At 34.5% G+C, this 7781-nt stretch overlaps 1 long non-coding RNA gene across 1 annotated transcript; it reads right to left on the minus strand.

Moving 5' to 3' along the window:
* Window positions 1-815: 815 nt before the first annotated feature.
* On the minus strand, window positions 816-7569 carry LOC124366969. Its single transcript, XR_006922846.1, has 2 exons — window positions 7405-7569; window positions 816-2287 (listed from the first exon to the last, which is right to left on the minus strand). It is a non-coding gene; the product is annotated as an uncharacterized LOC124366969 (long non-coding RNA).
* Between the last annotated feature and the right edge of the window lie 212 nt (window positions 7570-7781).

A 7781-nucleotide genomic window follows, 5' to 3' on the forward strand; every position in this document is an offset into this window, starting at 1 on the left:
CAACTTAATATTTTCTTAGAAGGCGAGTTACACGGGTCTGAAGTTGTATATAACGCCACTAATATCATTAAAATCTACAGAGTCAATTAAAACATTCAAAAGTTATTGAAACAATTTATTAATTTAGCACCTTACTCAATAAAAGAATTGAGCAGCAAGTTGTCTACTAGGTAACGTGTGAGCAATAGTTATGTGTGTATTTTTATGGTTTATTTACTGTTATTACATTATAGTGTTTTTTATTTTATGTTATATTATGTGTGTGTAACTGTCTCATTTGTATAATATGATTAAATTATTCATATTCAGGACACTATTCATTGTACATCCATATGAATAAAGCTGATTCTGATTCATCATAAATCAACCATTCAAAGTTACTTACTGATGTTTTACAGGTTTTCCTAAAATATCTATAAAAGCAATTATGATTTCTAAGATTTCGTGCATTTACGATTTACATGATGTGTATGATTATTTTAGTAGGCTAGTCAGTAGAATTATAATTTCATGTGTAGTGCCAAATCTGTTTGAATACATTGCAATTACTGATGAATATTTCTTCTTAATCATTTTGTGCAAAGAATTAAAAGTGTTCTTTTATCTACTTATTTTTCTATTAATGTAATGCAACTAATATCTTGTATAGGAAACTAAATAATTTCCCTTCCTGCAAAACTCAAACTCAAGTGTTTACTAACTTGTCTCATGACCGAATCAATTTTCCCATTCAATACTTTGGTATTACTGTAGAAATATTCTATAGATAAGAATTGACATGACTGTTACTATGGGAAGTTTAAGAAAATACCTTATTACTTATATCAGTTTTATTAATACTTATCACAATAACACGAACAGAACTTAATTAAATAAACACTGGATATTATAACTGAGCAACAATATCTTAAATATAAAAAAAAAAAATGGTATTTACAATATTATATCAATTTGGTACTCATTTCAGTTGCGATTAAAATACAATAAATACCCGTAAAAAAATCACAATGATTTCTTATTAAAATTTAAAAGAATTTGATTGGGTTGACTTCTTAAAAACTATGTTACTAATAATGCGATGAATACTTTAGATCCTCGTCCAATTACTAGCCAAGACCAATGTTCTTTAGAATATTATTAATCATGAGGACAAACAGGTTATTTGAGGCTTCATCTGTAATATGGGACTTAAATTTAAACTATATTATGAATAGGATCTCATCTCAAATCAAAAAATGTTTTGCTCCGGAACTTACGATTATAGTGAATTGAAGCTAAGAAATCATAAATGTATGATTACCTATAATAATAATGGTTTATATTTAAATGTAATACTGTTTTTCCCATTAACAGAGCCCCACAAAATTAAATTAATATTCCATGAATTGGATGGTGGTGCTTTGGATAGTTCGCTTCTTTGTCCGACTCATTCTTTTTCTATAGGGAATCTCGCTTAAATATATTGCTAACATACCACTCACCGTAATGGAAAAAAGTGATGAAAATTAAAAAAAAAAAAATATTTGGTGGCTGCTAGAATTAATCAATATAACTTAAAATAAACATGATTTGAAGCAGGAATAAATTCATGCATATTTTATTTATTATGATATTTTGCAATGAAAACGTGAGGTATCAATATCACTCTGATACTGTTATACATATTGGTATAACAAGTGAACTTGTTTTTAATGAAGAAGTCAAACGCTTTAATTTAAAATTTGCTTATCAATAATTTAGTTAAATTTAGATTAATTCCATACCCCCAGTGTGATGGGGTCTGCATTCAGATACACCCCTCCCTTCCCCCCTCAAATGCCAGGTCCTAGTTACACTACTGCTGCTACTAAATTATTAAAGAAAATTTATTTCTCGAGCAACTAAAGTAACAAGGTCTCAGTTATAGACTAACTGAATGCGAAATGAAATCAGTAACATTTTACAACAAACTTAAAAATTTATGCTATGATACATGTATATGTTCACACAAATAATTCATATCAGGAATGTCCGGTGTATAACGCGTACAAGTCATAATAGTTTTTTCTCTTCTGTCGGAGATGTGTCAACATTCTGCTTGTCTTTTGGTTTCAATGGGCACCCAAATGGACACCCATCCTCTCCGAGCTTGTCCAATTTTTCAACAGTTCCATTTTTCTCGGTTGCCTTCTCTTCAGGAATGTTATACCACCTGATATACAACGGTCTAAGCAATGGCCACAGAAGGAACCGCCAAAACAGCAGAGCTACGGGCACAACGAAGCAGGGAAGACAGACCATGCTGGAACTGTAACAGAGAAATGTTTCTTCAGGAATGTTATACAACGGTCTAAGCAGTGGCTACAGAACAAAACCGCTTCCCAAGCAGCAGAGCTACTGGCACCACGAAGCAGGGAAGACAGACCATGCTGGAACTGTAACAGAAATGTTTCTTCAGGAATGTTATACAACGGTCTAAGCAGTGGCCACAGAAAAAAAAACCGCTTCCCAAACAACAGAGCTACTGGCACCACGAAGCAGGGAAGACAGACCATGCTGGAACTGTAACAGAGAAATGTTTCTTCAGGAATGTTATACAACGGTCTAAGCAGTGGCTACAGAACAAAACTGCTTCCCAAACAACAGAGCTACTGGCACCACGAAGCAGGGAAGACAGACCATGCTGGAACTGTAACAGAAATGTTTCTTCAGGAATGTTATACAACGGTCTAAGCAGTGGCGACAGAAAACAAATCACTTCCCAAACAGCAGAGCTACTGGCACCACGAAGCAGGGAAGGCAGACCATGCTGGAACTGTAACAGTAGCCGAAGTAGCCAATGAAAAGTTATTAACGTATTCTGCTCATCCTTCTGAAAAAATATGTTTGGTTTTAGGGAGTGCAAATCACATATAACTATGTTTTTTCAATAATTGTAATGGAAAATTGAACTGTTGTTATTATATTTGTCAACTGTGCTTCTTGTTACTTACGTTTTTCAGCATTATCTGCGCCTGATAGCTTATCTGAGTGTTCTGTGTTCAGAACAGCTTAGTACATCACCAAAATTCATCCCTTACAGCAGCCTTCACTGTGTCACGGATAACTATGGCAGCCATTACTCTACTGCGGCGTGTTAACACTACCTACCATCAATTAGGTTTGAAAGTTATTTACATGTTTCAGTGTGGATTTTTTTCCCCTTGGGGCGGCCTACTGCCATGCACTTAAGCCTCAAGGGCTTTTTGCGCACTCCGGAAACACATCATGAGGCCCACCAGTCTACAACTTCAGCAGTTCAACATACCGCCGAAAACAACCTATCAAGTCCTCCTGGGAAAATTCACCACTCCTGTCCAAACTACCAAAGATGGCATACCGCTCTCTTGCTATTGCAGGGTAATCAAAGAGCAGGTGCTCAGCAGTCTCCTCCTGCTCATTACACCTTCCACAGAGCGGATCCTCCTGAAGGATGCCACTCTGTGAAGATGCTTCCTCAAGTGACCATGCCCCGTAATGAGACCAATGACCTTAGAAGACATTGATCTGTTTAATGAGAGAAGGTCCGAAGCCACCTTGGAGGAAGGTGACTGTAATACCATTCTACTCACTCTCAAACCCGGATGCAACCTCCACCTTCTCCCATGCTCCGAGCGAATCCATTTCGAGACAACCCTAGAGGATTCACACCTTGGAACACCGCAGAATGGTTGAGGGCCCGTCATAATTGACGCTGAGCCCTAGTTGGCCAGGGCATCAGCTCTTTCGTTCCCAAGAATCCCCTCATGACCAGGAACCCAACAAATGGTTACATTGTTGATTCTGGCAAGGGAGGAAACGGCCTGATAGCAATCCCAAACCAGTTTGGATTACGTGAGCAGTAAAAATATTAGGAAATTAATTTATTCCTCTTTAATTGGTCATTGTGTTTTTTCAGAGTGAGAGTTTGTTGTGTGTTACTTTCAAACCGAGAAAAGATATTTTTATATGATCGGGAGTTACCAGGTTTCTTGTTAGTAAATTGTATGTACATAAGAAATTAGGAAGCTATGGTTGCTTTACCTTTCCTTATTTATTAAACTTATGTTTGTTTTCTTTATACTATTTATTCATTTGTATAAAGTTTGGTTAAATTTGTTTGCATTATTTTCAAATTTATTTTTATCTACACTAGCAATGAGATTCACATTATTAACCACTTATTAGAAGTGTCCTCCTGAACAAAACAACATGAGGTTGTTGGCGGTTTGTGATACTGCTGAAATCATAGACTGGTAGGCCTCATGGTGTGCGCAAAAAGCCCTTGAAGGCTTAAGTGCATGGCAATAGGCCACCCCATAGAAGAAGGGGATGGAAATGACACAATGAATTTTAGACTATTGGAACTAATTTTCTTGCAAAATAGTAGGAAGTTATGTTTAGGTAAATTGAAAATATTTATTTATTTTTTTAACTTGCGTATTCTATAAAGCAGTAATGGCTGGAGGCATTCATGATCAGACCATCTAGAATTTTATCTTGACAGATACTGCCTCGAGGGATGTTTTTCCTATGTCACCATAATATATAGCCTGCGCTGATGGACGGATGCACATGTGACAGGCCAATATGGACTTTCAATCACAGAAGGTCTAAATGAACAAAAACATATTTGTGAACTTCATGGACTTGAAAAATACTAGTTTTGCGTTATTAACCTGTTGTTATCATCCTCCTCAACAGAACTAAGGTTTCAATACTTGTAAATGACAAATAACAAAGTTATAGAACATTCAAACTGGAACTACTTTTCTCACGCAGAGTAATATTTCATTGTTCTACGGTCTTCACGTGGTCTTGTTGTGATCTTAATTCAACCTCCTGTTGGTTGCTGCTGACATCAGCCATTACATCATCTCTGGACACGTAAAATAACAATAATGCTGAAAATCAGGAGAATTTGACCCAAATAAGGCATTTTTGTTAACTTAGACCTTCTAAGAATAAAAGCTCATATCAGCCTGACACGAGATGCACATAGTCCGTACTGATAGCGACATATGTAAAACACCCTCAAGGTAGTACCTAGTACATAGCCTATCAGAAAAAATCAAAATTCTAAACAGTCTGATCACAAATATCTCGTTATTACTGCTTTATAGGAATCATAACTCAAGAAACAAACAAATGTTTTTAATTCACCTAACCGTAACTTCCTATCTTGCAAGAAAAGAAGTTCCACTTTTAAGGTTCTAAAATTCATTTATCATTTTCATACCCTAAAACCTTATACTGTTTTGTTCAGTATGACGATAGCATAAATAGAGGATATCTCGCTTCCGGTGTGGATAAAATTAAATTTGAAAATAATATTTCAACAAACCAATAAATAGTGTAAAAAAACAAACATAAGTTCAATAAATGGTACTTTGGGATTATACCGACCACACCCAGACATGAATCGTTATTTGATATTTTGCTTCTACTGATTACTAGATTAGCGTAGAACAATATTTCGTCAATATAAAACAGGAATTGTCTTATCGCAAACCCCTCCCCATCCTCAGACAGAGGTCAAAGTCGAGCGGTCTAGTAGATAACGTGATTGCATAGTCTCACCGCCCGTTCAGCTGGTGCGTCGCTTTGTTGTACTTCTGTGTTTTACCCCTACATTTCTCCAAACAAAAAAATTCAACAAAAACAAACACTACCAAACAAAAACTAAATTCTTTATTGAAAAAAAAAAAAAAAAAAACACTCAAAACTTGTTTTTATTCTTGATCACACTCCGCCACCCAAAATGCGAGTGCCCCGCGCTGATGTCAACGAAAGAAAAACATCCCTCGAGATAGTACCTATCAGTAAAATATCAAATTCTAGAGGGGCTGATCAGAAATATAAAGTGAATTGTAATGGAAAGGCAATTATGTACCGTGCAAAAAAACTTAGATAATCATGTGATGCCGCGCGGCCTGCCGTAATCGGGATTCTCGAGAAAGATAAGATAACAGCGACAACAATACCGATCACAATACCTGGAAATGCTTGTAAGTTTGTAATTTTGTAATTAAAGAGTTGTTTTTTTGTTCTATAATGTTTGTTTCTATAAATTTATATTTTTGTGTTCTTCATACTGGTGTGGTCGGTATAATCCCAAAGTACCCAATAAATTCTCACAAGTAACGTAACTAACTTTATATGTACTTACCACGTGGTAAGTTTGCGATCACATAAAATAGTTTTTATTGATTTTAAAATAACACATGATTACACAACAAACATATACTCTCACTCTGAAAACACAATGAGCAATTAAAAAGGAACAAAATATTAATTTCATGATATGTTAACTTCTCGCGTAATCCGCAGACACGTAAATAATTTTCAAAACTAATTTACTGTATTTGAGTTAATATGCCACAATTGAGTAATAGACACCTTTGTTATTGAAAAGGCATTGAAGGGTACTGTATGTGAGGGTTCATGGTACTTAAATAACTGAGATATTCTGACCATAGACTCAGATAAGCAATCAGAAGCAGATAACGCTGAAAATCATAGATAACAAGAAGTACAGTACACAAATATAACCACAAATTTACATTTAAATTATTAAACGAAAAAGTTATTGGCGATTTCCACCTATTAATCCCATATATTTTTTTTTTTTTTTGCCAGGAGGATGAGTGGAAACGTTAACAATGATGAAATTTTAATATGCTACTCTGGCCATTAACCGCACCGATACCAAAACATCTTTTATTTGGGTCAAATTCCCAAATTTCACAATTATTATTTTACAAACCCAAAGATGGCGTAATGGCTGACATCAGCAGCAACCAATAAAGGGTTCACTTATGATCACAAGACCATGTTACGCCCAGCATAGATGTAGAACAAGGAAACATTACTCTGCATGATAGAGTAGTCGTACTTTTTATGTTCTTCAACTTAGTTATTAGTCATCGTCACCCCTTTAAACCTTATACTGTTTTGTTCAAGAGAACAATAGAAATAGATTAATAACACGAAACTCGTATTTTGCCACTCTGACCATTAATTTCAAGTACACTATGCTATTTTGTTGGCAAAGCTTAGTTTGTTTTAATAATTGTTTTGAACTTAAGTACATTGTGTGTTTAATGATTAATCTTATAATTTATATTTAAAGGTATATTAGGTGGTCAAGAGTAAGTTGTGTATTTTATAGCAAGTTATGTTAATTTTTTAAAATTTGTTTCTATGGTAAACATTGTGATTTTCAAGTACTATTTACAGTAATTTATGTACTAGCCTATATTATTATTATTAAAAGCCATATAGCCTAATTATATATATTTTTTTCTAAACCTAGAATAAATTTGGAAAGTTGTTGCTATATTAAATAACCAGAAGTAATGAACCATGACTCTAATATAAAATATTTCAGTAGAGTAGATTACTTACTTTCTGTAATTATGGTGTTAATATTACTGATTACGAAGTGTTATAACTTTTTAGAAAATATTCAATTTTATTCATAAGACATATTAGATCGGATCAGAATTTACTAATCCTTGAAAGTCTCAAATACAACCTCACATCACAATTTACTAATCATCGAAGTGATCGAAGGGAGATTATCACAATACGTCAGTTCAGTAATAATCAAGGCCATTATACAAAGAAAAAAAACTAGTTTTTTTGTTTCTGTTGTGGGTTTGCCCTTTACTAGCTAGGTTAAGAAACAATTCATGCAGTTTCATTCTACACTAATATATTGCCTGATAATAAATCATGGACGTTCGAGCTCTGAAACGAGTTCGAATTCGGGAACATTAAAT

Source organism: Homalodisca vitripennis, chromosome 7 (assembly GCF_021130785.1).
Source record: "Homalodisca vitripennis isolate AUS2020 chromosome 7, UT_GWSS_2.1, whole genome shotgun sequence".
Taxonomy (NCBI): domain Eukaryota; kingdom Metazoa; phylum Arthropoda; class Insecta; order Hemiptera; family Cicadellidae; genus Homalodisca; species Homalodisca vitripennis.